Source organism: Cygnus atratus, chromosome 2, assembly GCF_013377495.2.
Source record: "Cygnus atratus isolate AKBS03 ecotype Queensland, Australia chromosome 2, CAtr_DNAZoo_HiC_assembly, whole genome shotgun sequence".
Lineage (NCBI taxonomy): Eukaryota > Metazoa > Chordata > Aves > Anseriformes > Anatidae > Cygnus > Cygnus atratus.
In genome coordinates this window covers 14,526,056-14,553,706 of record NC_066363.1, presented here as the reverse complement: position 1 = coordinate 14,553,706, position 27,651 = coordinate 14,526,056, and the positions used below count along the sequence as shown (strand labels likewise).

The 27,651-nt window shown below is 40.9% G+C and overlaps 1 protein-coding gene and 1 long non-coding RNA gene across 21 annotated transcripts in view; both read right to left on the bottom strand.

Moving 5' to 3' along the window:
- Positions 1–27,651, bottom strand: part of PARD3 (par-3 family cell polarity regulator) — a 445,585-nt gene that overhangs the window by 352,050 nt on the left and 65,884 nt on the right. The window lies entirely within an intron of this gene.
- LOC118247372 (uncharacterized) lies at positions 3,274–7,248 on the bottom strand. Its single transcript, XR_004778414.2, has 3 exons — positions 7,058–7,248; positions 5,633–5,772; positions 3,274–3,654 (listed from the first exon to the last, which is right to left on the bottom strand). It is a non-coding gene; the product is annotated as an uncharacterized LOC118247372 (long non-coding RNA).

Sequence of the window (27,651 nt, the reverse complement as noted above, 5' to 3'; positions counted from 1 at the left end):
TGTGCAGTTAGAAAATATAACTCTGCTTCCTAATCACTGCAGGGAATAAGAGTCTTTTCAAAAGTACTACCTATTGTAAATACATATTAGTGGCACAATGTTAAAATGATTATATTTTTATTTAATTACAATCCACTCTACATGGCTTTTCACGTAGCCTACATCACAATTAATCTTGATTAGAGAAACCTGCAGCATAGTACTGTTCAGAGTAATCAGGATGATTACACAACATATGATCTTTATGTTTCTGTTTTGTCTCCACAGTGGTTATCAGATACTTATCAATTTTCTAGCCCGGAAGAAAGTTTAGACAGGAAGGCAACATGGGAACAAGCTAACCTGAATGTATTTGACTTCAGCTGAAGAAAGGCCATAAAGACAAATCAGATTTATCTTGCAAGGTTCACAGTTCTTACTTTTTTGGTGGGGGAAAAAAAGATTTCAAAACTTAAATATTTCAGGATAAATCCTCTGCAAAAATGAACATGAACAGAAAAATCTATGATCAGTGAGCTGCCGTAAATAAGCACTACAGAGAAAACCTTGAGAAGCTGATGCTTTAGTGAGACCAGCAAGTCTTCGTACCCCAATTCAGATTATCAATTTTTCCCTAAGGATCATCACTTCGTTAGGGGCTCATTTTATCTACCTCTTATGCCATGCACAGCAGCCACTTTTACTAACAATGGATCAAACTGGTGCCCAGAACAACAGAGCGGAAAAAAAGGAGGAAATCTTTTCAAAGCAGCAGAGGGGAGGACATAGAGTAGCACTGGGTAATAAATGGTCCTGGGCACGAAGAATGAGGAATTGGCACTACCTCGATAAAAGAACTGAGAGAAAAGCAAGGCAAGATGGAAGAGGCTGGAAGGGAGCAAGTGAAATATATGCAATTCAGTAGAAAGGGGCAGAAAAGTCTTCATCAGTCATCGCTCATGCTCTCCCCCACAGTCAACTGAAAGCATTCCTCTGACATACCGCACTGGTTAAAGACGTGGGTTCTCTCCTGCTTACCTGAATGCTAAGTGAGAATGGGCAAAACAACCTGCTTCTACCTGTCACAGCATTTGCAGAGGTTTGGGCTCTCTTGGGTACTGAACTCTCAATAACCCGCATAGCACAACAGGATGCTGGAGCCAAACTTGGTTTCCAGTTTGTGTTTCACGGCCGTAAGAAATTACACCCAAAGAGCAAAAGACTTATAAACTACTATATGGAAATTAAAAATACAAAGATAAAGCTTTAACTCTAGCATCGCTTCCTGGGGAGTGATTCATTTGGTTATTTAATGATTATTTTAATCATACTTGGTAATTATTAACATTCTACACAAGCAGCTATGGATTATTTACACATGCAGATAGAGACTTTGAGACTGTGTGAAGGAGTCAAATCAGCAGTGAAATTTCAACAGTGAAAGACTAATTTTGCCAAAGGCTGACGTTTCCAGGTGTATGTACACACCTAACTATATATGCCATGTATTATGGGAGAAGGATAAGTAAAAATACTAGTTCTTAAAATCAGAGAATACTAAACAATCTATATTAATTTGTGCCTGTATTCCAAATTAACTTTGTGAGCAATATTTTTCCCAAGAATAATTTATATCCTAGAGGTGAAGCACATCAACAGAATTCTGTATTACTTTTGAAAATGGCTTGACAATAAAACAATATTAAAATTCTTTCCTGCCCTTAGCTGAACCTCACAACTTCCAGGAGGACATTTCTGCATTTATGATCTAATCAGTGGGGTCAACAAGAGTCACTGACCATGAAATGGCAAGAAACATTTCAGTGGTTATATAATGACACCTTAACGCAGCTTCTCGTTAATCAACAACTGCCATTAGCAAAGCTCTGAAGAAGAAAGATTTGCGATGACTCTGTAATTAGGCAGCCTACTGCAACTGTCAACATGCAAGGAAAAAAAAAAAAGGGGGGAAAAAAAAACCAACCATAAGGAAATAGGGAAAGAATTAAAAATCACAGAAAAACATCCACAGATGTTCAATGTAGCCAGAATCGAGTCCCAAGCAGCCTGGTAACTGTGTTGGCAATTTCAAGTTCCTTGAGAAACTACTGTAGCTGTGTCACTGCCAGTAACATAAAACAGATGTTTAATGGTTTTTACCAATACATGCATTCTAACATTATGTACATTCCCTGATATTTTATTATTACAAATTTAACCAATCACAGTGTGTCATCTAGCTTTGCTTCATTTTAAGAACTTTTTGGACCAGCGTACTTCCAAAAAGAACGGTCTCATCCAGGCAGGAAAGTCTGTGTGTGAATACACGCTCTTGCAGTGAAACAACTGTTCTGTTAAATGGCATAGTCCTGGTTTGTGCATATAAAAAAGGAAACCACAGTATAGATGAGTCTAACAGATTATTATCTGTTTAGCACTTTGCTAATCCTTATTTACCTGCAAGTTAGTAAATTAATTCATATTAATTACAAAATCGCAGAATCACAGAATGAAACCTCCTCGGAATGGGATTTCTGTATGAAATGAATTATTTCTGCAAAGCACTGATCTCAATGACTGTGCCCTATAAATGGTAACGACAGAGCTTGAGTGTGAACGGTGAAATTAGAATGTAGAATATTGCTCTCTTCTGGGAATATAAATATCACAGCCAGCAGATTACCTCTTAAATATTGCAAAAATATACCCTCCGGAATGCAGCCACTCCATACGGTTTTACAAACCACAGTGACCTCTATAACAACACAGGAGGTTTCTTTTTCCTATCAGTCACGCTACCATTTCTCAACCTCGGCTGCACTTACTGGTATTTCCCACTAGCAGCCTACACAATCTCCAATCAATAAACTAGACACCGATGTAGAAATTACTGTTCAAGTATGCGATATTGGCAGAGACAGCACGCCGGCGGTTCTCTGCGCTGTTAGGTAGCTGTACGGACAGCACCGACACTCAGCTCTTCAATGCACAGGTCCTCGGGACTAATGCAGCCGCTATTACTATAGCTCTCAGTTTTCTACACTAAGAAATTTCACAATAGATGTTTTGAAAGAAAAATAGTGGCTTTCTTCACATGAAATTTGAGTTCAAGATGTGCAAAAATGCCGACAGACAATAGCTCCTTGTCTTACACACTTTGTAAAAGAGTACGGCCAAACAGAAATTTTGCAACAGAAGCACAAACTTTAATATTATCTGATCCACACTGCTAAAAACCAACCAAAAAAAAATTGGCTCCAGAATACAGCATGCAGAAGTACTGCCCTTATGCTACTCTCTGTGATGCTCTCCTGCTGCTGCCCATCTTGCCACAAACTACCCTGTTCCCACTGAGTGGCAGCAAATTATCCCTCAGGACACCCCAGCTGTCGGAGCAGACCCGCAGCCCTTCTCTCCGGGACGGAGGATCAGGAGAAACAGCAACTGGCAGGACGTGGGCACATCTGTTAATTTGGTGGCCTACTTGTGCTGTGGCTCTGCTGCTGGCACGGCAGTCAGCTACAGCCCTAGTCCTGGTAGCTCTGCTAGCCCCGCGACACAGAGCCAGCTACTTGCATCGGCGTCATCGTACAATTCCCTGTGTCATCTTCAGGGGCTAAGAGTACAGCAATGAATGCTGGAAACTGTGTCGTGTTTTGGGACTTCAGCCTGGGTCTGTTGAGAAATCAGAGACAAAAAAGGAGGCAAATTCAAAGCGCGCATCTGGTGCTGAATATAATCAAGAATTGGTTAATGGCATAAAACTCTCTGATCTACACTGCAACTTCTCTGATCTTTCATATTTGAATCATTTATGCTTTTCTGTTTATTCTTGAACACAAAACTAGAAAGCTATCCCAACACAAGTTGGTTATATGCCTTCTCATTCATATACAGCACTGATTAGCATTATTTCAATTTAAACTATAATGGGTTGAAATAACTTTTTTTTAGTAATGTCAGTGCTTCTGAACAAAGATAATAAAGACAAAAAATGATTTTAAGAAAATAAGAAACATCAGCCACTACCAGCTACAAAACTCTAGGTGAATATATAGAGGGAATATCCAAAATGCCCCAAATCCCTAGTAAAAAAAGCTGGTATTCTTGCCAAGTAGTAGCACTTTTCTGTACATCTTCCCATGTGTTCTCTGTGTTCTTCCATGTGTTAATGAAAGATTCTGTGCAAAGATATCAATTTTCACCCTGGTACCTTAAGGCAAAGCCTGCTGCTTTTCTCGCATTCCTAAAAGAATATCAAAATTTTTCCCAAGGGTGGAATTTTGCTGCTCCATTATTTTTGCCAACTTCTGAATAGAAAGATGGTCCCTCTTGTTCGTGTGGCTGGGTGGGAAAGGCACAGGGCCAACTGAAATGGAAGTATATCCACACCCTGTTCAGAATACACAAGCCATGACAGGGAGGCAAAAAGAATTTTTTTTTTTCTGTTAAATTGAGATTCTGTTAAATTTAATGTAATGTTTTCCAGAAATGGACACTATAAGTACAAAGCAGAACGTTTTAATAAATCTTGCAGCTGAAAAAAGGTTGGCGCAACACTTGGGAACCTGAATCGGCACTTGAGAGTGCAGCCAGGTCATTTTGGAGCATGATTTGCAGATCTGACCCTTTGAGTTCAGATTAATTCAGACACCCACCATCAGCAGCGAGGCCAGCTGACTTCACGCTGAAGCAGGGAAGTCATTATACGATTTCTTCTGCTAGCTAGGGGATTAAGGGAGGTAGTCATTTCCCAGAAGGTAGGAATAACACAGATGACAGGAGTTTCTACACTGATCAGCTGACCTTTTATTAGCTCTGCAGTTGTAAACCGGTAACAGAAATATTCTATTACCCTACTAGGTTCCTCTAAAAATGCTTATCACATAAGGCCAGGAGGCACCAAATAAGGGTACAAGAGGAATGGAAAACCTGCAGATCCCTAACAACACAAAGGAGAAAGCTTTAAGCCTGTGTTTAACATTCAGCGTCTCAGCTAACTCACAAATCTTAGTATTGACGCCGTCTGCTCAGCTCTCATCTCCACTAATTCAGTCCTTATGCTGAATTATGCTCCTTAGCTCTTTTTGTAAACGGCTCCAAAACATCCTATCATTCCTGGTGTAGATGCTATAGGACAAGCAGATACCACTGCACCACGGCAGAACCCAAGGAGGAACAGAAATCTCCACCTTCTGTTGAAGTTTCACAGACGTGGGTCCAAGCAAGACCATGGGAGATGGTCTGTTACGTTCACGTGAGCAACAGCTGCAAGACCCTAGGTGTATGGCAGTCAACTCATTACCATCGAAAAGTTTACAACGCTGTATAGCCATGCTAATGACCTTTGATTACAGGAGCCAGCAGGAGGAAATGAAATCTGACCACAAAGATGCTACCTTATTTAAAAGCAAATTTATTTAGTATGATCAAATATACAAACAGTACATCTGTTTTGTCATGTGGCAGACTCGTGTACCTTCTCTAGCCTGCCCAGAGAAAGTGTCGTTGTTCCCATCACAAAGTTAAAGAGGATTTCTTTGTTAAAGGGGATTTTGTTGTTCTTTTCTAGATAGTTGGTATGCTACCGCAGCCCAAACCATCCTAGATGCCGAGCAATTTGTTATCTTAGTCTTAATTGCACATTACTCACTCACTAACGCCAGCCAGGTTTGGTGAGGTTTTGGTGGTGGTATCAGTTTTTTTGTTGTTGTTTTGGTAGAATGAGGTTTTCAGGAAAAACTCCACTTTTCCTTCAAGATGCTTCAAGATGTATGCAGTAATGTAGCAAACCTCAGAAGAGAAAGTGAGAACAGAAATAAAGAACTAAAGAAAACAGTTGCCTTCTCCACTGAGAAAACCAATTTCAGCAGACGGAGCCTCTGCTCTGCACAAAGACATTCCTTCTCTGCCAGCTTAGCTGATTCCAAATTTTCCCAGTGACCTTGCTAGATTAGATTTGCAGTCAAGCAATCCTATCTCTTAAATCAACAAATTGGATTAGTGACATTGCGAGCTGGGAAGCACAGTTTTCACACACCCAACCTGAACAAAAACAAAAATTCCCAATCCTGTCCAAATCAGCTAACTACTTGCTACGTCCAAAACCGATTTCAGAATAATACTTCAGAAAAGGTCATAACTGGCTGCAAAACCCAAGCTGAGACGTTCACAAACTGCTACAAGATCCTTGTACACACACATAAACACACACAGACGCGCTTCCAAAACAAGAGCAACCAAAGCAGTACGTGATTGTCAAAGGTACGCACGGATGTAATTGCTTGCAGCTGAACTCGCTCCCCAGCTTGGGATCTGCATCTGTAAGGGGCAGCGAGCACTTGGGGGTGTCAACAACTGCCAGAGCTAAAAATCAGCCACGCTAAGGTGCGGGACACCAGGTCTCCAGAGGAGCTGCCCGTTGGTTGTCCAGAGAACCTGGCAGTGTTTCTCCTTTGACACGTTTTTGCTGGGATAAAAACCTGAAGGCTTGCAGAGCTCTCCCATCCCCTGGCCTTCTGCATGTTAAATATTGACATGTGGAGGGTTACACAGAGCCAAAATGTCGGTAACTGATCAAAGCAGAAATAAAATGAAAGATCCGTTTCACTGCTCATGGCTATTTCAATACTTTGCATATCGCAGCCCTCTAAATAAACTATGCTGAAGACTGAGCAAGCACCCCTTTGAAAGAAACATTCGGTTTCTTTACGGGGAGGATTTAACGAGCAAGTCTCCATCCTTGGAAACTGCTGGCTCACCTCTTCCACTTGCACTTCAGCTGAACCCCAGGCAGCCTGGGACACTGAATCCTTACGCTGGTGGGGCTTCCTTTGGTTTTTATTTTTTACCCTTCCTAATCCATTTTTAAGCAAGGGAAGAATACATAAACAATAATAACGAATGGCTGTCTGCAGGGAGATAGAGAAGAGGGGAAGAAGGGGATTAGCAGCAGCTTTTCATGTAGCGGTAAGAGCAGCAACAGCTGGCAGCCACCGGACATCTCCCCGTGAAGCCTGCCAGCAAGGTGAGTTTTGACCACGCATAAAAGAGAGACTCTGAAGCTACCCTGCCTTACCTGTGTTAAAAGACTGCAAGCAACAACGCTGAGGAATAATAAAGTCCTTGTATTTAACCCGTGGGACCACAGCTCTGGATCAGGACTCCCGTTTGGACAATCAATCGCAGGGCCCTGCTTTGAAGCCAACAGCTACTGCTGAATTTCACAGCTTGTCCCGCGTTGTTATTTACACGTTTCTCTTAGAAAGGAGGACGGTCACTGAAAGGACTGCAGAATGCCACCAGAGAATTAATAGTTATGAAATATATATTTGGATAAGATAGCAATGAACTGTTTTTCTGTAAGATACATACAGTACATGAACGTGTTTAACACAAACATACCGGATATCAGTTCTAACAAGCAGAATGCTATTTATCACTAGCACCACATACTAAACAATTTCAATTTATTTTCCCAACAGTAGGTGTTAAAATTACATTCCTACCACAACTGTCTCATCCGCACCTTAGCATGAGAAGGTTAAATTAATGTGATCTCTCATCAGCCTCCTTGGGAAAACCCAACACCCCAGCCCTACCACCAACACAGCACAAGTGGGGGCTCTCCTTTGTTTACCCAATTCAGGATCAGCCCAGAAACCGATACAAGAAGTTTTTCTCACCAAATTGAGGATGAGTTGGCAATTTCTGCTTTACTATTTGAAAACGTTCTGTTTACTGATAAAGGCTGAAGGGAAATGACTGCAAGAAGCATCCCCTCTGCATGCACATCTTGTGCCGTGCAGGTGAGCATCACGACTGAAGGTACGAGAGTACAGAAGGTATCAGAGCTGCTGCCCGTTTTCCATCCTTACACACATTTATTTCAAGTTTTACACAGAGACCTGACACTTTTTAATCGATAGAGCCTTAATTTTATCCACCACACGTCTGCTTTTCTCAGCCACACAAAAACACTTTTGGAGAGTGTTGGTTTGGTTTGGTTTGGTTTGAATTTGGTTGGGTTTTGCTTTTTTGGGTGGAGGGAGGGAGGATTGTTGTTGTGCGGTTTGTTTTCACTTGGAGTTTTTTTGCTTGTTTGTTTGTTTTGTAGGTGTGTGTGGGGAAGGTTTTTTTACACAACAGCCAGAACAAAATCTTTCCATTCCCAAGACAGCAACACAGTCCAGTAGGCACAAAATTCTTTCACAGGAAGAAGCCGTAAATGCTGCAATTTTTGTGAGTTCACTGTGAGGAAGATAACCTGTTCAGGACTAGGGGCAGCTATGGAATTCAGAAATACTTGCTTCAGGAATCCCAAACTGCATCAGCACAGCAACACCCAAAACATCATGAACTGAAGAACATCTGAAGACGGGCCCACCACAGAATGAAACTTCCTGGACATACCAACTTGTTAAAGGTAACAAACCTTCCTAGGCAAACCTCTGTGCTTTGCATGAAGTCCTCCTCTATCTGTGCAGGCACATCCATAAACGTGCTGCCTCAGTCATCCCATCTTTACAGAAACAAGCACAAATATGTCAAGCTGACAACTCAAAAGGATTATTTTGTCTCCCATTAAACGGGAATTTTGTGATAAATTGTAGTCTACCAGCAAAAATCTGCTTTAATTGACTTATGGGTGAACTTAATGTTAGCCTAATCGGTACAGTCCACCTTCAGAAAACCCAGCTGTGTTGGAGCGTGTACTGTTCATGTAGGATGTAACAGTTTATAGAAGTTACTGCTGCAGAGAAGAAACACTGAGGAAAAAAAAATAATAGCATCTGCAGGATGTTTTTGAAAATCTAACTACAGCTTTTACACACAGCTTTAGCGCAGCACTTCTACTGCACTTTGGCTTCTTTGACTTTGCCTTGTTATCCTGCAGAGAAAGGAACAAAGACAACAACAACTTCACAGCGAGCACGCTACTTTCAAAACCCCTATTTTGAAGTGTCAGTACTCCTGCCCTGCCTGGAGCTGCACCCGCGAGCTGCTCAGTGCCCCTCTCCTAGAAGAGGGGAGGGAGCTCGAGGCTCGCGGCCCCAATTCTGCTGGCTCCGACATCCCACCAGGGCCCCCTGCAAGCAGGCTGCTGGTACCTGCAGGCTGGGCCTGAGTCTTTGCCAAAGCTGGAGCCACAAGTCTTCTTCCTCGGGGCACACCGACTTCGGGGGGCAACGGGGGGCAAGTGGAAGGAGCTGGTGATCAGCTAGGTGCATGGAGCAGGAGAAAAAGGGAAAGAGAGACAGCGGTGGCACTAAGTGGGTACCTGAGGCTTGAAAGGAGAAAGGGTTTGGAAAAAGGGCACGGGGCTGTGGGATCGGATATTGAATTGGGTCAGAGATAAAGCTAAGAAGAAAGGAGAGATGGTGAAAAGCGGGACTGGGTTGGTGAGGAACTGTGATTTTCCCTCGGGAAGAGCTGTGCAGGACTGCAGTTAGGGGACGGAAGGAGCAGTGGGCACGAGAGAGGGGCTGGGTGGTTTGAGCTGTGTGCTAGAGGTAGAAGCAGCCACAGAAGAACAGGGCCTGGGCCGCGGAAACCCCTTCTCCCCTACTTTTGGCCAAGAAGCTGCTTTGGGAGCAAGGCGTGCTCAGAGGACTTCACCACAGGGCAAAGGAGGAACAGGAACACAGCCGAGCCTTTCACCGCCACCTACCCTTCCAGCCCCAATGCACACTTTGGGTGTTTCTTTGGCTTTATAAAAAAAGGCTAGTGTGAATCATGACTAAGCCAGAATATAACTGAAATGATATAGGACCACACAGAGGCACTTAATTGACCATACAGTTCCCGTTTCTGGCAAGTGCCAGAAATCAGCGGTTTCTGAGGGCACAGACACACACGGGATCTATTGCAAGGTTCAGCGTGCTGGGTTTCCAGTTTACTTCACCTCAGCGCAACCACAAAAACCAACTGCAGACTGACAAAGGGAGAGCAGAAACAAAGAGGATATGTGTTTGGGAGGGCTGCGTTTGCTGGTCTAACAAAAGACTCCCCCTAGCGTGGCACACTTCACAAACAGCGCATCCACGGGCAGCGCCCTTACCAACGTGAACCCCTCCTTCCCGTGTTTTCTTGAATGAAATCTGAGCTCCTCATCATTCCTCCCAAACACCTATTAGCAACCTCAACCCACCTGCTTCTCTCCGCTAATCAACTCCCACAGCCCCCTGTGCTTACGCAGCGATAGATCTGCAGCCGATGCAACACTGCAAACATCTGTTGGCACTATTTCCACAATGAGATTAGACAAGGCCTTGAAGAAGAAAGATCAAGTAAGAAATCCAAAAGACTTAAAAGCTTCGTTAACTTCCTGGTTAATCAAAATTGGAAGCTGTCCTCAGAAGGAGGGTGACTTTTGAGATCCCTCCCAAGGACTACTCCTCATGGCTGTGATCAGTAATTGAAAACAAAAGGCTTCAGAACAACTTTTCTCAGAAGTTCTGCAGCTGTTTTAGTTGGAAAATGGATAAACACTCTTCAAATAGCAGATAATGGCTGCTACTGATACCCACTGTCACAATGGCACAATAATAGGTACACAGTCCAGGGGAAAAACAGCACCAAAAGGTTATTTTGCTGTCATACAGCTTAAAAAGCCTGCTGTGATGGTGAAGGGCACAGGACAAAATGTACCGAGTTTGCAAAGTAGATGGGGATCACAGCTGTCTTTTTGGCTAGAAGATACATGGCTTGTGGCAAATACAGGCAGCACCGTGAGGGATCCACGTTGTCTCACCGGCTGGGATAAGACAGTAACATCAGCACACTGAAGCTCTCCCATCAGATTCATTATAAGAACAACAGAACTGATGTCGATGGGGAGAAGGCTGCCCTGTTCATTTGCAACTGTCCTTTACCGGAGAGATCACGACGGCACATCGAGGAGCACCCCTTACCTCTCGGCAAGATGACCGCCACGGCAATACTCCAGAACAGGGACTCCTAATCGTCTGTGGGAAAACAAACTTCTGTTTCATCCAAAAAGTAGTTGCAGAAGATCAAAATTGCTTTTAGAATAGCAAATGCAATACATTTAAAAACTAATTCAATCACTGAATTATGAAAGAGAAAGATTTCAAGGCCACTTAGCAATGCACAAAGCAAACAAGCAAGCCACACTCCTTCTGGACTTCGTTTTGTAGCCTTTCGATGCAGGACAAGTAGAGTCTGGAAAGGCATGAGGGAACAGCCCTGACACGCCTGGCTTCTGGGGAAGGGAGGCATGGCACATTTTGGAAGGAGGAGGAGGTGCTGCGACAGAAGTAATCATTTGGTTAAGTCTTGATAAGTAACACTAAATATGATGAAATTCTGGGTACGTGCCACATCTCTTAAGGCTATTCAAGTTTCCTTGAAATTGTATAATCACCTCCACTTTCTACTTCCACCAAAAAAAAAGATCTTTCTTAAAATTCGTACCATTTAATCTCTAAGCTAATGCAGGCACAAGAATTTCCTAGTCATAATATTAATGTTTTCAGTCGTACATTTTGGTAAGTATCATTAAAACGTCTCAACCACAAACTTACAGTGACCTCTGCTGAACAGTTAGCGCATCTTCCACACACACAGAAAAAGCAGCTACACTGCCAAAGCCAGCACTTGCAAAGCAGTTGCACAAGCAAGGTTTTGAAAAGACTGTCACCATTTCAGCTCCAAAACACACAGCTCCGCTTGATATTAGTCAGATAAAATTTTATGCAGAACTACCAGGAGGAATCTTCCAATAACCCAACACAAACAGAGAAGCTTTGGAACAAAGCTTTATACATGACTTTGTGAGCTATTTAATGCTTTTGGCTACAGCTAGTAATTTCAACTATCCACTAAAGAATTACACTTATTCCGGTAAATTAAACAACACCGCGGTGCTTGTGCTCCCAGGGTCTAAATAACGACTTGGATGAGAGCAGCACTGGCTGCAGCGCAACTGAGAGTGCTCGGTTCATGTAAGTGAGAGAATTCAGGAATCTCTGCCTGGCATACTTTTAAGACTAGAGCGAATGTTTCCGTCGCTCAAGATCCTTTTTCTAGGCTAGGCACAGAGGTACAGAAGAGCCTCGTCCCTGCCGGGCCACTGCTCGTCCCCAGCTGTGCCCTGCAGCAGCCATGCGGGGCGAGCAGAGGCAGCTCGGGGCTGCCTGCCCAGCGGCCGGGGCCGCAGCAAGCGGGATCACCTCGCCCACCTTCTTCTCCCCACACCATCTCCCACACCATGCATTATGTGGGGGATGTCCAGCCACAGCTCTGAGCCACAGCTCTGTCTGCCCGGGCAGAATGGGTACGAGGAACAAGTCCGAAGAATGGAAGCACTCTTCAAATCCCTCCTGGTCTCCATTTCTGAGTTTGGGTAGAGGTAACACCACTTCAGCCCCCATTCCCTCTATAGCTCCAGTTTTCTTCCCGGCACTAGGCACTGCAACTATCTTCTCCTGCTGGCATTCTCCTTTTTTACACAGACCTATGTCCGTCATCTTTCTTGGGTTCTTGCAAGGAAAATAGCTGGTGCTCTCTGGCCAAATCCATCAGCATTTTCTCCAGGACTCAGAAAGAACACGGGAGGTGTCTAAGTACCCTCAGCCCACACAGGGGTACTGAAAAAGTAACTCCTGCTTGCTGGAAGTTAAATACTTTTTTTTTTTCATGAAGATACATGGACTCACTCCTAGATAGGGGGCTCATTAATAAAACTTAGGGACCTCAGAGAGGTCTAGACTCAGGCAAATACCTTCATCCCTGCCGTACACAGCTGAGCTACAGCTCAGCTATTTTGGTTTGAAGAAACAGTAGCTTTGTTACTACCACCTCTTTTTTATGAAACATGGAGAAGACGTACACAGAGACAGGATGCATTTTATTCAAAGCCAGCCAAACTAACTGCGTTAAAAATACTCTTCTAGCTTAAATCATAATTCATAATTTTAGATATTTACAGGCTCACAATAATAATTGAAATGCATTTTTCCAACAGACGCTATCCTCCTGCAGAAATCTGCAGCTGCATCACCGATGGATTCAGATCCTTGGAAAGTGCAAGAGAAGTGCGAAGACATGGCACAGCACGAGAATTTACATCAGGCTAGAATGCTTGTGAACACCTAGAAGTTCTGGACTAGTGAATACATGGCAAATTTCTCTATCCACATGGGTATATAAAAACATACGCACACACATACATATATATATACACTTAAACTGCCTGTGTATTCACAGAGCATTCCTGAATGATAAGCGAGGCTGTTATTTGACAAACCGCTACAACACGATAAAGCAAACTTGATGCCATTCCAATAACCCACTAATGAAGGAACACGCAGCATGCACAGCAATTTTGCTGTCAGTTTCTGGTTTATAAAGCAAACAGTACTTTTGCACTTCAAGCTCAGCCCAGCTCAGAACCTCCAGGAAAGGGAATTCCCACCAGGAAAGGTCTCCAACAGAGCCCAGGCCAGAGGCTGGTAATGAAAAAAGGCTCATACCTCCCTCCCCGTGACAGCACAGCAGGCAGCTACACCTCTTCTGGATGCAGAACAAGAAGGAATAGCTCACTGGCTAGCTTCTGCTACAAGAAAACGCTGCAAATGTTCAATTTATCAATGTTTATCAGCATCAAGTTTTAATCAGCGCTTGCGAGAGTCATTTACTTCAACTATGCACATCTATATGACAAGGTGATTTTATTTAAACAATATCCAGGAAAATACACAATAATAAACTCAGACCAACATAAAAAGCTTAAATATATGCATGAAACTGGAGTAGTTAAAGCTCCATCCCAAACTGCATTACATGCCACGTTACCAAGCAAGGAATTTGCATATTGTGCCACCAAACACTAATCCTTCCCCGCGAGGCTCTCGGATCGCTCAGCTCATTTAGACACAAGTGCTCCCAAGGCCATGGTGCCATATCAGCGCCACCAGACACCACCTCTTCTGTGCCCTCCAGCCCTAAGCCATGCAGACTCATCAGTCTTGAGATTTTGTTATCTGACACACTCGAGCAAAGTTTCTTTTTATGACTATAACAAAACTTTTCTTTTTTAACTTCTTAAATACCAAAGTAATTTTGAATTAAGCAATAGAGCGACGGCTGGAGTGGCACAAAATTATGGAGGAGCCACAAACCAGCACATTTCAAAATATGGCAAAAGGGGATACACGTCAAATCGGAGATGAAACAGGACTCATTCAAGTCCTAACTAAAAATTCAGTCATTTCAGTCTTTAAAATTTCACCTAATTCTTGTGATTTTGATCCAGTTTCATATAGGTTTGTGCTTAAACCCCAGATGCTTCAGTTTTTCAAGACACGCTCTCATGCAGTGTCACAACAATGATATTCTCATGACCAACATTCACTTCAAAGAAATCCCATGGTTTTTAAAAGGTAACTTCTTGAATTTTCAGCACTCAAATCAGAATCTTTGACTGTTATGGGATAACAGAACTTAAGCTTCAATAACCTAGTACAGAATTAGCTCACGATGTTTAATTAAAGGATGAATTTCATCGTTTTATCTTTAAGGGGAACCAAGGCTCTAAGTCTATGGTTAGCACATTATTTGTAGGTAGACCTACTGCAAGATTTGCAATTCTGACACTTCCACATCTGATATTAAATACAAGGTCATGGCTTCAAAACAATTCTTCATGTATTCTGTCATGCCCATTTAACAATACTTGTATCGCATAAAAAGTTATCATATACAATTAGTACATATATCACATGCAATGCCTCTGTAGCTGACTCAACAGCAAGATGGTAACTTACAAATATTTTATGTAACTCTACAGTTACTATGAAACCACAATATGATTTCCATATTTTTATGGTTCTAAATAAAACTAAGATTTGTTTTGAACAAATGGAAGTGACGTTTCAACTGGAAAACGCAACATTAGTTTTTACAACATTCCGTAACATACAATATGTACAGAGGGCTTATTTAGCTTCAGAGACATATTTTGACACCGTAAAATACTCTGTCTTTGGCAGATCTGAGGGACTGGAATGAACTTATTTACTCTAATTAACATAATAACTTAATCAGATGGTATGAGAGTTACAGTTGATTAGATCAGTGACAGTGAGGCCACCGACTCTGAGCATCTGACCTTGGCAAAACAATATTGCAATATTTACAGACAAATCTGTGAAGAATGGCTGTTGGGGCTGTTGGTAAATTGTTGCATTAGCACAGAGCTTCTCGTGAAAAGAATACATTAATAGAGAAACCGAATGTTATCTTGTCACCCGTTTTATAAAGATGCCTCCATTCTGAGAAATATTTTTAATATGTGTACTTCCAACCATCACGCATTTACACAGATGTACTAATTTTCTCTTTAACCGGTTCATTTCCAGATTTAACAGACACTTAGGTAATTGAAATTTTATATAGCACACTAAGCAGAATGTAGGTCGTGCACTGATTTTAACGTTTTTATAAACCAAAATTACAACCAAGTAATATACACTCACCTTTTTATTTATTGTAAATAGTTTTAAAAAATGTACTTCATTAATATATTTCTGCCCTAAAGCTTTTTTGAATGCCCAAATAATTTCCCAATTGCATCTCAAAATTAAACTCTCTAGTTTTCATCTCTGTACCCCTGGGCTTTACCACACAACGCAACATATTTTAATATGGTTAAATGCTACTGATGTTGCAAAATGTTATTCCTTATTGAAAATGGTCATTAATATCGCTTCATACCTCAGAGAGTATAGTAGTAATTTGGTAATAAAACACACTATTATCATCATCTTCTAATAACCTGAAAGTGTTGTAATCCTAAGGCCCTAAATGTGTTATGGAATATTATTAGAACAAGCATATTCTGGTCATTATTTAGATGGGAACATTTCCCATGTCTCTCATACCTCATTCAGTAATTGCACACTCCTGCTATAATTAAATTTGCCCATTTTAAATTGTCCATAATATTATAAAGTTCATTTTCTGGTCCTGTGGGACACATCATTGACTCCTTTTGGGGCACAATATACTTTTTAATGATGTATTTTAAATTGTTTATTTTTATTTAAGTGACTGTCTAGAATAATAACTTGAAATACCCCGAATTAGATAAAACAGCTTAAAACGGGGGAAGGGAGAAAAGAGCAGTAGCTCCCTAAACACATAGAACAAGAGTGTTTTTCCCCCGAGGTGGCTACCTACTTGCCCAGCAGTAAAAGCAACATCTTCTAGGCAAAGACCCTGCTTGGAGATGAGCGACATTTGTCGGGGTACCCCAAGCGCGGCTGCCAAACGTGAGCCGCAGGTACCGAGCACCAGAGGACCAGATCGGCACCTCAGATCAGTCCCTGCTGTGATAACACAAGGGAGAGCAGTGCATCGGTATTTAGAAAAATAATAGTGCCCAAAGCATCTTCCAAGGCAATGCAAAATAAATACAGGTCTGCACGATTGTACAGGTCTATGAAACATGTAAAGTGCTGTAAGAAATAAAGCTCTACAAATCCCTCAAAAGTAAATACTGTGCTTAATGAAACACTATTTATTGAAAGGGGAAACAAGCTATTCCTTGCATCTCTCCACAATCATCTCTGGCGTTTTAAGAAGATCCAGCAAAAACATTTTGCACTACATTTCTATTACACTGTGGATAACAAAAACAAGCAGTCCTTTCAGGGCTCAATCAAACTTCCAGGAGAATGGCAAGTCTTCTTCAGCTGTCTGTCAATACCGAGAGAGTAATAGCATCCAAGAACAAAAAGAAATTCCAGGAAAAAAGAGCAAACAGGAAGATTCAAGTGACTGAGAGAGGACAGCTTTTATCCTCAGAGACAGTCCACACTGAACACAAACAGGAACTGTCATTTTTAAATATGAAACTCTTACGGAGAACACTATAGTCGAGCACTCAGAAGCCACTGTGCTTACGACGTTTCCTGAACGCTGGTAATACTTTGCATTCCCACTTACAGTTGACACTTGACCCAAGGAAAAATCTACAGGTTAGAGAGCATATGCGTTGATTATGGACACGTGGACAAACAAAAGCTGAACAGAAATCACCAAACAATGCTTATACAAACACTGGAAAGTTTCCCTCTTTTTTGCAGCTAATTTAGAAATAAAGATTTATTTTTTCTTTTGCAGCTGTCTTCTTAAATGAGATAAACAAGCTACAGAATTACCTTTGCAATGATACTGTTATCTACCTAAATCACTCAGAATTAGTACCCTTTACCCTCCAAATATTATTAAAAATGTATTTTTTTAATTTCAGATTCAAAACAAAATACATCTGCTCTGTCTCCATTTGTTGAAATGGGTGGAGATTCAAATTTAATAATGAGTACCTAACCTCCATTAGAAAAAGTTCAGGAGTTCACAAACCAAGAAGGTTGAAGAGCCCTAATCTATACCAGTGTCATCCGAAAGAGAAATTGGAATTTTCAAGCAATGATCTGATTTCAACAGTTTAGATCATAACAGAATAAGGTGTAATATCTTGCAGCACTGTGATATGTATTCCTATGTATTCCTTCTACAGAAGTTAATCATATTTGAGTCCTTCAAGACAAAACAGATACACAAGAAATTAAAACTAGCAGGCTGGATTCTCCCCAAACATAGCTTAAATATAAAAGAAAGATTTCCCAAATGCTTGAAAAAGAAGCATCCAAAAGATAAGTCATTTGATTGCATTTGCAATATATATTTTTGGGGTATTAAGCAAATACTGAAAGATACATATTATAAAATTGTGCCTATATATATATAATCCATCTTCATTTATGGAACATATACATATACCCAGACATCTATCTCCAAATAAACTACAGATTTTGCAACACTGTAATAGAAAGTGAAAACGAAGGTTAGTGAATTAAGATCTTCTTTTATTTCCTTAACAGCTTCTAAGTTTCATTAATGCAAAATAAAAATGTATCCTCTAAAACTACGTCTTAAAAATATATACCTTATTAAAAGAGATACGGGTAAAAATATTGATTCACCTTTCTGCACAACAGTGAACCACTGATGCTGCCACCTATAATATTTCAGAAAATTGTCAGAAATACTAACAACAACAACAAGCAGCTGCCCAGTCTTCTTGGGAAAAAAAAAAAAAAGAAAATCCGAAAAATCTCTCGTGAGTGTAATTAAAGAGATTGAACACAAGAGGTAGCTAGTGTCTCCATGTTCTCACATACTCCTCCCAACATGAGAGGACAGAATGGCAAGTGGGTCGCCACACGGACTGATCTGCTTTTAAAGATGAGGAAAAATGAAAGTTTTCCAGCCTCAAAAGGTTCAGGGAGAACAATGAGTGGATTATTCTGGCTTCAGCCCCGTGGAAAGCACCTTGTTCGCTCTGAGTCATTTCATAACTAAGCCGTGAGTCCACACAAAAAAGTTTCTGTCAGCTGCTGCTTTCCCTCCCACCGATGAAATTGAATGCCATCTGCTTCCCCCCAGCATTTTCTTGAAGATGATTTTGACTGACCCTAATTCTAAGCACTTTTCGTATGATAAATGTACCTTTTTGAAAGCACAGTAACAATGTTACTGAAGATATAATTATAAATGCACAAGTTTTCATACTGTTCAAGTATGTTAATTAAACTCTGGCACAGTTGCAGACAAATCAGCTAACAGGAGCATGATGTGCATAACATATCAAGTAGACTATAATTATTACCTCTTCTTGATAAAGATGTTCAGAACATTAATGCTTCAACATTGTGCATCTAATCATCTTAATCATCGTTTAATACAATGGACAAATCCATCAAAATCCAAAGGGATCCAGTTACTGTTGTGTTTCCAAAAGCGCACACCAGGAACTCCCAAATGCTTCCTACTGACAACAATTAAACACCTGGCTGTGATGACCCGTACCTGTCTGAGGTTCGCCCTCTAACAGTTTCTCCCATTCATTATGCACACACTGAGAACTGGACGAGGATGCTCATCATGCGGCGTAGCACAGGGCTGCAGCGGGCCGAGACGAGCGGCCGGGCTCCTGCAGCAGGGACCAGGAGCTGCGGGTAAGCCTGCGCGTTCTGCAGCCCCAAGCCAGGTGCTGCAGACACTTGGGAGAGTTCAGAGCTGGGTCTCGCATGCTGGATATAAATGTGCTGGAAGCAAAGGGGCTTTTAGAAGAATTTTTAGGCTTGTCTGAAAATATAAAGCACCCAAATGTTCGTAGTTAATTTGTAGGAGGTATCTGTTGTTTAAACCACAGAGCATCTGAAAATAATGCCCAAAATCTTGGGAAAAAAAAAAAGGACATTTTATGATGTTTTGTCTTTTGCTATATTCATGAAAACAAGTATGTAAACGTCACAGGTGCAGGTCTTAACACAACCTATGTACAACTGCAATGAATTTTGGACGTGAAACCTCTCAGAAGCACTACCAGAACGAAAGCTCTCTCTATGCAAATGATATGCAGCATTCTCCTATGTGTGTACACACACACACAGGGACAAACATACATATATATATAAACTGCTGATTAAGATCTGTTCTTAGGGATGCCTTTATCAGAGCAGGCATGCCTCTGCAATGGCAGGTTCCCAGTCTCAGCTAACATTCCTCAAATGAATGAATGCACCAAACATAAAAGATCAGACTATAAGTTACGAGTTAATATTTACCACAAAGCCAATGCTAAGAACTGTCTGAAACTCTGTACTTTGAACTAAAGCTTTTTTTTTCCAATTCTGACTTCCTTTCAGTTCTCATTGACTCCACACAAACATATGTCATTATGAAAATTTTACAAGGCATAGAATAAGATAAATCGGCAGCCCTTTCATAATTTGTATATTTGTTTTACTCCCCATTTGACTTTTTCGCATACCTATTTGAGTTGTTGTTAAAATCATTTGGAGCAATGATTTATTTGAATCATGTTTATTTTTAAAACTGTTACAGTTTTACATTTTCAGTGAAATGTTTAATGTACGCAGCTAAACACGCTCAAGTTTCAACATAGCTGTACCCACTCAATGGAAGATATAATTGTACCAGTTTACTAGAGTGGCACCTGCACCAGCTTCGATGCTAACAGCATAGACTGCCTTGCTGTTAAAATGGAGAAGCAGGTAATTCAGCTAATACTCTTACCAGCTCACCTCATTAAATGCTGACATTCATTTGACAAGACAAACTGGAGGAATCCGATCCTGGAACATACACACGTTGAAGCACCAAAGGAGATTAAGTATCAGCCAGGGCAGATGGATACCAGTCTCTTTTGGCCTGAACTCAAACAAAACAAAGGCTACACAGCCTGACTAGAGAACTGACAAAGGCCTACATCGAGGCCTACAGGAGCCCTAATCCAGGACCTGCATCATCCCCCACTTAATTGCATGCTTTTAATGAGAACTGTTTTATTCTACTCCCCAGTTTTGCATAGGCTGCTTTGCAAATGGGAATGAGGACGAGTGGGAGGAGAAGCCAGGCAGAGCCCGCCGAGGGCAGGCTCGCTATCAGGAAGGGGTGAGAAGGAAGCAGCCACACAGACAATAAGCATTCTCCTGCAGCTCAGCCATTTCTGAGACACGTGTTCACAGCTCTGGGTACGATGTCTGGACTCTGTCAGAGTCAAAGGATTCAGGCCGTTAGGCACCCAAGGTACTTCTTCAAATTGGACCTTCAAGAGCATCTGGAAACAAGACCGCAGAGGCTTTCACAAAAGCCAGCTCTGGCACCCCACAGCTCGGAGTGCTGCCCCTCCAGGAGCATTCAGAGCCCGACACCACCAGCTCGGGAGCCGGGGAATTTAGCCTTGCGTTCCCTAAAGTCAGCCTTCGAGGAAGGTCCTCGCAGTTACGTGGTACCACATGGCACGGGAGTGCCCGAGCAAGGCAAAACAGACCCTCTGAAAAGGTCTTAACAGAGTTTTTAAGTGATGAATGTTAAAAATTGTTGTGACTGCTATCAACAAGTTATATTACAAATGCCAGATTGAAAACAGATAGCAAGAACAGGGATGCACTTTTCATGGTGTCTGTTTTGCAATTACTCTACCAGCATTCACTTGCCCATTTCAGATTTGACAGGATTTTAAGGAAATAAAATCAAAGTACAGCACTTCTCTTATTATTCACCTAGTCCTCACTGTAAATATCCTGGATAAAGAAGTACTCCACCTATCAGGCTGTGGACAGAAAACAAACTGCCTGTATTTATGCTCAGTGAATATGTTTCCACACTACTGCACCGCTAAACAGTAGGATTATCTCTCCATCTTACCGATAACAATTGTGGCTGCAACACAAATAGAAATAATTATTTTAAATTGCTATGACAATGTTCACACAGCTTTATATACATCTATAAATAAAACTGAAAAACTACTATATAAACTAGTCTAGTTTATATACTAAAACTACCTATACTTAAACTAAACTAGTTTTTAATAAAAGTAGGATGAAAATTTTCCTATGCTGTAAATCCACAAATAAGTAACATCATTCCTCTAGCATTAGAAATTATGAGGTTTAAACCACCAAGAAAGGGAGGGAGAGGGGGGCCTTTTAGTCATATGCTACAGATAAACCAGCAGATTTTAATTGGATTAGTTTTTCAGGCTCTTCTTTGGAATAGTAATGGTTAAAATCTTAGTTGTATTGTAATCAATAGGAGCTCTGTCGTTCGTTTCAATACACACACTTTTCTAAAAATGAAACTTAGGATACATGTTCATATCTAATTCCAAAGCTTGTATTCCCAGTAAAATCCAAGTGAAGCCACCAGATCTGCTGTAACACATACCAAATCAACTATCCTGGTATTTGTTGTATCTAGTTAATGCTCCCCCTGCTGCAAAAAGCCTGCTCCCACCTCCCAGTTGACAGCTCCTCTTTTCTACACGCCATCCAACTTGTGCAGTGCCAGAGCAATATGAGCAAGGAAAGTCTTACAAGTAATACATATCGAAACAGAGGGGAAAAAAAAAAGGCTGATATGTAATTGTGTGCACATAGGGTTCATTTCAATTCATTAAAAAAAAGCAACAACACGTAAGAGGAGCAATCAGTTGGTAAAGTCCTTCAGCTTGCTCCTCGGGAACTCAGGCCCAGCTCCCTGCCTCCACGCAGTTTTGTTGTGTAACACAGCTGAGCTGGCCCTGCCACATTCCTTCTCCTCATTACCGATGTGTGCCAGACCAACCATTTCTCCCAAACAGACCTGCCCACAGTCATACAGGATGCTTGTGACGGAGCCAAAACACAACCAGCCACAGAAAGGGTGAAACATCCCTTTTTCCCAGAAGTCCCCAGGCTGTTCCGCTTACTTCCAGGAGAGAAATCCTTCCTTCTATTAGCTCAGCTTCGTGATCCTTCTGCGCATCAGCCTTATTCACGCTTCATTCTTAAAGCTGTTCTGTCTTCCTTTTGGAAACTGTGTTTATTGAACAACCCAGCGTACTATATGCCAGGGGCTCTCGTGTTTAACAGTGGTCTGCTGCTCTTGGAAACGACAGTCCTATTTGTGATTTTAATAAATGTGAGGTTTAATATACTCATTTTCTTCTACTCAGTGTCCGTTTCTGTTAATCAGAATATCATAATTAGACATAACTGCTTGTACATAGATGAGACTTGTAAAGTACCTGCAGCTCGCCACCATTAGATCTCTGGGATTTCTGTAAGTTGTGCTTATCTCCTTCACTGGCATTTTCTAAAAAAGAAACCTAGAAATTATTTCTTAATTTCTTTAATCATCTATTATCTTAAAAGGTTTTATTATTAAAAATTTTCGAAAGTTACTGTCTTATTTCTGTCTACACTGAAACTTGTTGCCCTGTCACTAATTTACCACTGCCAAATTTCTTCCATGAAATTAATTCACTGTTACAGATGTTGATACTGATTTATCTACTAAGCGCATAATGAAGCGGAAGGTAAAACCAACAACAAAAAAAAAATGCTCTACTTTTTTCCCCACTAAATTTGTCATGGTGCCAAGAATAATTCCCGCAAGAGCAATAAAAAAACGCATGCCTTTTCACTTCAGTTTCTCAGTAAAACTTGAGTTTCTAGCATTAGAATTAAGTAAATAAGTAGCGACAGAAAGATAAGCTTGAAAACAAAAGAAAAAAAGAACATTAAAAATTCAAGTTCCGTTTTAGAAATTAATATAACAGAATAAATATAAAGAAAATAATAAAAATTGAAGGTTTTATTCTTAAGATTATGATACATATGGTACAATTTTAGGTACAATTTTACGCTTATAACAGATAAACTAGAAACAAAATCTGTAAATCTACCAAAAAAAAAAAAAATTGGCTGATCAAAGCATCAAATACAGCTGCTATGTTTTATGAACCCAACCAAAATGCTGATCTAAACAGTCTGAGTGCTGGGACAAACTAAGTCCAAATCTGCAACAGGTTTTCAATTGCAGGGTATGAGAATAATGAAACGTTTACTAAAACACATCAAAAGATTAATGTGTTAATCTCTGCAAAGTTACCAACACATAAATTCACAAAGTACATCAATTCATACCTATCAACCTCAGGAGCAATTTAAAAGTAGCCTACCTAGGCTCCATATCACCAGGCCATCACATCTGGAAACAATTACGAACAGGTAAGAGCCATTCCAAATATTTGCTTAACCTGGATTCAATTTCCATACGGCATCTGAGAAGTCCTGTGGAACTCGGAAGGAAACACTGACCTTTCTATATGATTTATGCAATACATTCAGAGTGGCCAGTCAAGCAGTTTTCCACGCAATAAAAGTAAAGTGAGGATGTACATAACAACCCTTTTTTTTTTTGGCAGATAAAAACTTACTTGCTTTTTGGCAGCCATAAAAAGGAAAGGGGTTGGGAAAGGCAAGAAAGGGTACATCAAGATGTTCATCTTGATCCTTGCACTAACTACACATCATGCACCAGCTCTGTAACATCTCTACAGGCTAATACTTGAATTATTAGCAAATACCCCCCTGCTTTCACATTTGATGGCTACTTAAAAGCCTGAGTATCTAAATGGAGGCCAGAAAGCCAAGAGGCAAAGAGCTAGACACTAATGCCCTGAAGACCTGCCCTACCCTGGCTGCACCGCTGCTGCATACAAACACAACCTGCAAGCTATACAAACGACAAGGATATATGTCGTATTCTATATATGCAAAGAATAAAACACTTTACAATTGAGTTTATTTGCTCTGTAAACCACACTGTGTCATCTGGAAGGACTCAAGTCTTGTTTGTTTGTTTTTTTTTAAACCAATTAGCAGATGTTAGCTATTGTTCTTTTAAGATGCACGAGAAAATTAGTTTTTTAAAAAAAAGTTGAATTTGAATACTTCGTTTCATACTCCAAATATAACCGTTCAAGTATCTAAATACTAAAGTAACCTGGCACCAAGGTATTAAGTCACAGGCAGTGCTCAAGTTATTTAATTCAATATATAGTGACTGCAGCAGATTAAGTGTTTATGGTCAGCCCACCTAGCTTCTGACAGAGCATGGAATGAGGAAGAAAAAGGAATTAAATACAGGTAAAAACATGAACATATTTTCACATGCACAATACTAATTAACTCGGTGAATTGTTTTGTAGCATTAACATTTTTAAAGATTCAGGAAATCACTGTTGTTCCAAGATGACAACAAACTACTACCCCACCATCCTGCAACTGCTTCCCTCAATGCAAATCTATCAATGTCTGCGAGCAAGACTCAGCGTCAGTACTCCGGCACTTTCCTGTGAATCAAACAGGTGCAGCAGGCTGATAGGAAAAAGATGGATGTCTTAGTCTTGCATCTGCAACGCTGTTATTGTACTCGACTAACGCAATAAAGTATAACGCCAGCGCCGGGTGTCATTCATCAATGCCGTACGACGGTGTCAAGGAAAGAATTATGTTCTCTGCTGACAACTTGTTTTAATGAAAATGTATTGCAATATTTAGAAAGTTTTCAAAGCAGACTTCTATTTATGACAGGTGACATATTTATGACTGTTATTTTTGATGAAAAATGTGCAACAAGAATAACATAATATTCAAAACAAAGAAATCAATGTAGTACGCCTCAACAAGTATTAATAGAGGAAGAGCAGGCAATTCAGTTACTTAAATGCTAAATATTGGAAAGCAAGGATCGTAGAAGATACCCTAAGGGAGCTTAGTAAGAATGTTTCAGGTTTACAATATTGAAAAATTGGAACAGTCCTTAACGAACAAATTGACTTCAGGAGTGATAGACACTGCAGTCCTCAAAAGCACCAAGTTATGACATTCCATGTTTGATCTTGCTCTCAACAAAACCCGAATGAAAGCAATGACGGCCAAATATATGGCAGTCATCAGCACCGCAATCTTCTTGAGCGCTCTTTTTGGGAAATGGAAAACTGAGGCGGTTCTGTGTGGTTTGTTTGGCTTTGTTGTTTGTTTGGTTTTCGTTTGTTTGTTTGGGGGGGCTGTTTTTTAAAGCATTAACAGATTGTGTATTTTAAAGCATTAACAGATAAAGTGGAAAATTGCATTATGAAAACTTTCCATAACATCTTAAAGATGACTGGCACAAAAATAAATACTCTTTAAGTTTATAGTAAGCTTTCTAACCACCTACATATGGCTGACATGAGACCAAGCCCTGGTGCAATTTTTTTTTCTGATCAGTATCTATAATATACTACTTTGTTATTTTCTCAACTTTATTGATCATTTTTTGATTATATCCATTTCAGCTGAAAGGTAGTTTTCATAAAATTCACAAGGAAAATAAGATCTTGATTTTTCACTTCTAAATTCACAGCACATGAAACATCTCACTATTTGTGACCATACTGAAAACCAAAAAGACTGCGAGGGAAAAAAAAATTGAAACAGTATTGAATTTTCCCAAATGAATTACCTAAGGATGTCTGTCAGTCACAAAAGTTGATAGGATCATAACAGATGACGTGAAGCTAGTTACAGCATAAGTGTGAAACGTGACCATCGCTCTCTCACTACTTTCTATTTATTTTAAATAACAGATGAACAGTCATTAATATTTACTCTATTTCGAATCAGTTAGATAATGCCATCAGCAGACTGAAGTCAGATTAGGCAGCAGCTGGATAGATGGATGTCATCTGTCAGTGGCTGTTCTTCTAAAAGCTGCTAATACCGTCTGTGAAAATTACAGTCCACAAATCAAAAGAATGTAAGTGCTCGAACAGAAACACGTATGAAATCAGACAGCTCCCTCTGGATTTTCCCCATGTTCTATTACCTCCATGATCAATTCACGGTTCAAGTGACAGAAATTGCTGAGAAAGCAAAACACTGCTTTCTTTCTATCTGAGAACTATACTTTGAGCCAGGGGACATATTTTTAGATAATTAAAATTAATTTTCCTTCCCTTTTGTCAAGAAACATTAAAATCAACCTCCTGTAAAGCAAAATGCTCACCCACTCTCGCATGGAGTAATGCGGGGCAAAGTTCATTGCTTTTACCAAAGTGACAAACTTGTTCTTTGGAGACGTGATAAAATTATTTTCAATCAGCAAATTCTGTAACATTAAACCACGGCTTTTTCTAATAGTATGAAAATGACAGAAAAGACCATGCAATCAGAATTTTTGTAACTATTCAAATATATGTCAAAATATTGTTTATACAGCACAAAATAATGCAAGTTTCAACCCACACAAGTGTCAAAGTGTTCCACAGAAACACTAACTGTGGCAGAACACTTGAAAAGTACTTTCGAGTACTGAAAGAAAATAAAACATTTGTGTTTCTGCTAAACCATTGAGCATATAAGCATTCTGAAATGAGGTGGTACCAGTAGGTGGGCCCAGAAATCATTCCTCCTCCCTTTCTTTTTTATTTTCTTTTTTCCCACCTGATTTCTTCTTGGGTCTTTCACCCTTTAATTGGAGCAGGATGGCTAAACCTAGAATGGGAGTCTCTTACTAGCATTACTTCAGCTGACAGCAGCGTGCTTTGAAACCCATTATCCCCACTTTAAGGGTACAATCCTGCACAAATAGCAAATGAGCAACAAAATACATGTATACCCCAAGACAGTAGAACTCAGACAGGGATTTTATTTAAAAAGTGTGCCATTTGCCTGATAATCGGGGACAGCTACCGAGAGCTTTAAATGAATGACCTGCGTGCAGCAGTCCCGGCTGGGTGCCAGCCGGGAACGCAGCAGTCTGTGGAAACGCAGGGCCAGATGCCTCCCGGACAGCACTCCGGAGCCCAGTCAGGAGCAGACCCTCACATGAGGGCTGTGCTGGCCTCAGGGCGGCCAGGAGGTGCAGGAGGGAATAGTTCTCCCCTGCTCAGCCCTCGTGGGAGCAGGTCTGCAGCTCTGCGACTGCTTTGGGGCTGCCCACCGACGGGCGGCAGCGGGTCTGGTGATGGCATGAAGCATGGCCACGGGCTGGAGCACGAGGAGATGCCAAAGGAGCTGCTCTTGTTCAGTTTTAAGAGGAGGCCAACAGAGGAGATTGTTGTTGTCTTCAACTGCCTCACAGCAGGGCAGAGGGAGAAGAAAGGTGAAGGGTGGTGGGAGGGGAGGCACCACACACACCAATTGCAACAGCAGGAACTCAGGTTAAGGACCGCAATTTCCACCAAGGAAGCAAACACTGCAACAGGTGCCCAGGGAGGCTGTGCAACCTCCATCCTTGGAG